Source organism: Rhinatrema bivittatum, chromosome 8 (genome assembly GCF_901001135.1).
Source record: "Rhinatrema bivittatum chromosome 8, aRhiBiv1.1, whole genome shotgun sequence".
NCBI classification, from domain to species: domain Eukaryota; kingdom Metazoa; phylum Chordata; class Amphibia; order Gymnophiona; family Rhinatrematidae; genus Rhinatrema; species Rhinatrema bivittatum.
The window spans coordinates 137,970,861-137,976,961 of NC_042622.1; the positions used below are offsets into that span (position 1 = coordinate 137,970,861).

Here is a 6,101-nt window from a genome sequence, read left to right on the forward strand (position 1 = left end):
CTGACCCAAATGCTGGCCCACAGCAGGCAGAGAGAATGCAGCTCACTGGGGCGCAGAGATTGTGCTCCACCTGCTGCTCTGCTTTTCCCAAAGGCACAGCTGTTTTGCAATCCCTGCCTATGTTTGTCTCTGAAGAGTTTATGCAACTCCACCTCCCCCTGAACTTTAACTACCCTGCCCTTTCCAATTCCCAGCAGTTTGTTTCTGTGTAAATATGGTGTTATGCAAAGTTTTAAAAAATGCTTAATCAGCAGAAAAGTTACTTCTGTTGAGGTATGAATATTTACAGGTCACTTTCTTGGGCCTATTTCTTCCTCATTTGCTCTGGTTTTTCACTATCCAAAAACTGTTATCTTGCTTTAATTATTAGAATGGCTTTTAATACATAAAATGCATTCAAATTATATCACATGGAATGTATTTGAATTTTCAAAAATGCATCTTCAACGGATTCTTTTGCCCATAATAGATTTTACCCGTGGGCTGCTCCTCAGCAGTGGTTTTTTAACAGGTATGTCAGGATACACTGGTGTGATACGGGAATCCCAGGAGGGTGTGTTTATGGGTCAGCAGGAGGTTGCTCTCTCCTCATCAGTCTGAGCGGGAGTGGCTGATTTCTCCTTATTGGGCATGTCAGGAGGCTGCTCTTGCTTCCGTCTCTTCCTGGCCCAGTGGGATACTGTTCCATCCTTCACCCAGATCCGAGCGAGACATCACCAATTCCTGCTCTTCTGGGCCAGGCAGAACACCAATTTTTATCTCTACCGGCCGGGGCCAACAGTGACGCTGCTGATGGTCTCTTCAACCTGCAGGGCCTGAAAGTAGAAGACAGCAGTAGCATGAGGGGAGAGAGGTGCAGGCTGTACGTGCATAGATCCACTGCCAGCTCTTCTGCTAGTGCTTCTTCTCCTCCTTTCCCTGAATGCTTCTTGCCCTCATCTGCTGCCAGTAAAGAGGAGGGGGATTTTGGAACTGGAACTGGACTGGACTGGAGAGTCTGGGAGCAAGAAGAACAAGAAAATGTGGGTGTTGATAGACAGGGAGGGTGTGGAGGGAGAGAAGAGGGTATGGGTGCTACTAGGGCAGTGAGGGGATGGGGACGAGTTCAGGAGTTTGCTGACTGGGGTGGGGGAAAATAAAGGGTCTGGGCAGGCGGCTGGGCATGGTGGGGTGGGGGGAGAAAAGGGTTGTCGGTACTATAGGCAGAGGAATGGGATAGGGAAAAAGAGATGGGGTTATGCAAGGGGAAGGGTGCTACTAGGCAGGGAGATGTGAAGAGATAGGGGTTCAGGAATCTGCTGAGGAGAGGGGGTGAGGGGGCTGCTGAGCAGGGGAGGTCAGAGGGATGCTCACCAGGAAGGGGTGGTCGGGGGGTATACTGGGAGGGGGAGAGAGGCACAGAAGGTTGAGAAGGAGAGAGAGGGAGCATGGGGAAGATGATGCAGCGAGGAGGATCAGGAATGTTTTGCGGGGATGTGAACATGTCAGAGGATGACTGAAAGGGAGTAGTTAGGAAATGAGAGGGATAATGGGGGCATGGTGGGGGAGTGACAGGGTTCAAGAGCCATAATGTCCGTTTTGGGAATGTGCATTTCTTTTGTTTTTGTATAGGAGGAAATGTTTCTAGTTCTCCAGTTTCTAGTTTTGCATTCAGAGTGGCTTCTTGGGATTTCCATTCCAGTTTTTGTCTCCACATTTGTAATTTGTGGTCTTTTATTCTGTATTTGGTGAAGGTTGGTCTGTCTGTGCTCTGTGTGTGTATGGCTGAGGTGAGGTATTTTACTCTCATGTAGGCATTTGTATCAGTCTTAGTGGTAGTAGAGGGAGTTTGTGTTGCTGTAACTGAGATGACACTAGCATCAGAATATCTTTTTTTGTATGGTGAGTTGTACAGTAAAATATCCTAGTTCAGCTCTGCACCCATTGTTAAAAACACAAGAATTGCCATGCTGGGTCAGACTAAGGTCCATTGAGCTCGGTATCCCTGTCTCCCAGCAGTGGCCAATCCAGGTTGCAAGGGCCTGGCCCATCCCATACAAACAGATCTAATTTCCCATTACTCACTCCCAGGGATAGCAATAGCTTTCTTTAGTCTAGCTGGCTAAAATGTGGACTTTTCCTCCAGTTTGGGAAGCGGGGAATTTCTGTGGATGCAGAGTATATGTTTACACTTAGCACCATGATGGTTGTGTGTTCAGTGCGCCACTCATGTATCATCTGTTGGATATGTCCCAACAGAAAAAAAGATTGCGAACCACAGCCTTATAGGGTGTACAGATGAGTTAGTATGGGCTTTCTTTAGGGTTAGAAGCTGATTAATATACGGTACAGGACAGTGGGTAAGCAGAGGTCACTCCAAGGATAGGAGGATGACTAACAGTGCCACAAATGTCAAACCTGGCTCCCGTTCTATTCAATATTTTCATGTGATATCATAGCAGAACTAGTAGGAAAGATTTGTCTTTCCACATAAGACACTAAAATCTGCAATGAGGGAGGGAGAGGATACTCCAGAGGGGAGCTAAAAAATGAGGTATAATTTAAAAAAGGAGTGTCCATTGTGTAAGAATTTTTTTTTTCAAACAAACAAAATAAAGGATAGCAACCCTAACAGTAATATAGGGAGCCCCATAAAACAAAACACTTACCTTGCAGCAAAAGAGAAGAGAGCAGGGTGCCTGGTATCTGAGTTGCAGGAATTACTCTGGGAAAGGCAAATTAATTCAGACATGTTCAAGGCTGTCTTTCAAACTCAACTTTTTGTCAGCCAGATTTACAATTATTCTTAGGCAATATTTACAGCTGGTCCTATAAATAAGACCAATGAGCAATGAGGCAAATCAACAGATAACTCAGTCTGGTCCTTGACCTTTCTGCTGGGACCAGAAAGATGCCCATTCTAAATAGTGGGTTTTGTATGGGACACGTTACCCTCTTGCTGGGAACTGTACTGGCACCACCAACTCACCTGCCATACCCAAGCATAACTTTGCCTCTTAATTATTCACCAACTAAATATGGCAAACAGCGCACATAATGGCATTATGACATTATTGTTGGTTTCTGTAAGGCAAAGGCTTAGCCACAAAGATAGTCATTACGATGATGTCATAAATGCTTTGTGATTTGGGCTTGGTTGCTGAGCAACAAAAGAAGGAGGTGGGCATTTAATTCTATTGTGTGGTGACTCTGTTCTTGAGCTACCACTGGGCGCACTGGAGACTCAATGGAGGATCGAGGTGTGAGCCAACAGAAGAGTCGCTTATGGAGATGGTTCTCCATAGTCATCCCATGCATTGGCAAAAAGAAGCAGTGAGTTCTGACAACCGGTATTTGGGAAGCATGGGTTTGCATGATGGTCTGTTTTTATCATAAACAAGAGATTGTTTTCCTTTGCAAAGAAGATTTCAGTTCCCCCAGTCACTAGAATTGGTAGATGTACCCAGTTCTTAACCTGCATGCCCATAACTCTGCACAGTTGCATCCCATCTCAAAAGATTGTACGTTTATGGCCCAATGGTAAATTCATGCCAAAATCTGACAACTCCCAGGAGACATAATAGTGAAAAAAATGTCTTGATAGCCTTTAGGCATTGGGGAACTTTTCAGAGGAAGAAAGTAGAAAAATAATCACATTTTTTGTCTGGTGGTGTTATGAATAAAATCTACCAGTGAAGAAATCTGGGGGGGTTGGATGACTCAAAGGAACTGGCACAGTCTTTTACCTGTAAGTCACTGGTTCAAATCCTGGTCAAGCCTATAGTGACTAGAAGTCATTACTGTCTGAAAACTGTTCGGTGACCCATTTGCAATCCAGTTGCCAATGAACCACAAATCACAATTGAGCACTATTTAGCACCATAGCTGGCCATCTCAGCAGAGAGACCAAAGATGGCGCAGACTTGAAGAATTAACTTCTTACACTTAAAGGTCCTCCAGAGCAAGGCTGAGCGAGGCATTTTGGCAGTGCACTGAATGTGTGGGAAATTGCACTGTTGCCACTTATGCCATTCATGTACTTTAATGGGGAAATTGTGTATGAGGGAAGCTTCTACAACTGTTACTACCCATGCTGTATCTGTTCTTTAGGCAGTTGGAGGGCTGTGGTTTCCAATCCTGTCAATCTGGTACCTTTCGGAAAAGCTATCCTCACTAAAATACAATAGAGACAGTGAAATCTACATTGATCCACAGAGTTGCCAACTTTGAAGAATTTTAAAAAAGTCTGCCTGCCTCCTCACATCCATAACCTTGCCCTCCCCATGTTCCTTTTCTTATCCATCAAGAACTCTCCCTCTCTTCCACAACAAACCAGCTTACATCTAGCTACGGACCTTTTCTTCTCCACATCTCCTCTCTCAGGGACCTTTTCTTCTGAAGTAGGGACTGGTCCTAGGCCCTTCTATGGAGGTAGTGGCATGAGCAACAGGTTGTAAAGGTGCGAGGGCCTGGGATTGAGAGCATGGCCCCCTCCTCTTCCTGGCTTCCATGCGGAAGGTAGGACTTTAGAGTATAATAATCGCTGGCTCAGTCCTAGGTCCACGCACCTTCACAACTTGTTGCTGCTTAGCTATTGTCATCACTACCACCATCTCCATAAGCAGGCCAAAGACTGGCCCGTTTCAGAAGAAAAGGTCTGTAGGGAAGGGGTGATTGTTCAGACAAAAAACTCTGCAGGGAGGGGGGAGCAGTGGCAACGGTATTAGTGTGGAGGAAAGGATGAGAAAAATGTTCTTGGGGATGGAAGGAGGAGGCTGCTATAGAGGCTGATGGCAGGCAGAATAATGGCAATTACACTGCCTGTTTAAAGGCCTGCCGGCTGATAGCCTTCCTTAAAACCAGCAGGCCATCCAAATACCGGCCAATTGGAAAACCTAATTATGCCAGGATTTTTAACGTTTTTCAAAAGATGTCCCTTGGAAAATGACCTCACCCTGATCAGTTTCTATAGCAGAGGTTCCAGGCCCAAGCTCCATCTTCTTCCCAAGCTTGGATCTGATCAGTGAATTTTCATGGAAATTATTGTGCCCCCAGATGGATGGCAGACAGATGGATTGAATCACTGTTATAGAGCTTTCTGCCCTGGTTATAAAGGGCTAAAAAAAAAAAAAAATCAATAAAGAGATAAAACTTCTAGGGACAAAGAGTTTGAACAGTAGGTGCTGCCAAATAATGGTCAACTGCCACTGTTGTTTGCACAATCTGTAACACAAAGAATTGAGGCTGTCCTGTATTATTAATCCTGCCGGCTGAATGCCAAGGAGAGCAAACAATCACCCTGAATAACACCTCTGCTCACATTTATTTGGATCAACAAGACAGATTTATTTATCCATTTTTTTTCTTGTGTGGCCTCAGCTGCATGTTTGCAAGCTAGCACAAATGCATGCTGGGATAACCATTACACCATCCTCTCCCACCCCCATCAGAGTTTCACTTCTGGATTCCCGACATGTACTGAGAGGTCCATATTTAGCCAGCCGTGTCAAGTTGAAGTTACCTAGACAAGTCTATCGGTTAACTTTACACTGATATTCAGACCAAATTTGCACCAGCTGAATATCTGGTCTAAAGTTACCCTATCTGAAATTGTCTGGGTAATTTTAGGACAGCTTTTTGTCTGGACACTGATAACCAGGTAATTTTGTCCAACTAGAATGGATAGTAGCACTGTCTGTAAAAAGTAAAAACTACATCCTGGAACATCCCCAGCACTTCCTGTTTTGGTCTGGATGAATTTTCAGACTAAATGTAGCCAGTGAGAAGGGATGAAATGTAAAACATCAGGGTTTGTCTGGCTATTTCCAAAGGTTTGCTGGGCAAACCCTCTGCATGTGGACCTTTCACTGCTTTTGGAGTAACCCAGTCTAATGTTCCCTCTAAGTTACATGGAAGTTCATTGTGTTGCGTCCGTCAGTCCTAGACGGCTTTGCCCCGTTTGCCTCACCTTGTTCACGGCTCCTCCCGCTTACCTTGGGAAAATGGCTACCGCTGCGTCTGCAAGCCCGGAAGGGCTATGGTGCTGCCTCCCGCCATGCTCCTCCCAAGGACCTACTTGGGTGCTCGCGCGCGTGCCATGTCTTTATTCCAGCATTGGCGCG

The 6,101-nt window shown here is 45.3% G+C and overlaps 1 long non-coding RNA gene across 1 annotated transcript; it reads right to left on the reverse strand.

Annotated features, from left to right (window-relative positions):
- Positions 1 to 753: 753 nt before the first annotated feature.
- LOC115098060 lies at positions 754 to 3,059 on the reverse strand. Its single transcript, XR_003858406.1, has 3 exons — positions 2,969 to 3,059; positions 2,649 to 2,704; positions 754 to 815 (listed from the first exon to the last, which is right to left on the reverse strand). It is a non-coding gene; the product is annotated as an uncharacterized LOC115098060 (long non-coding RNA).
- Between the last annotated feature and the right edge of the window lie 3,042 nt (positions 3,060 to 6,101).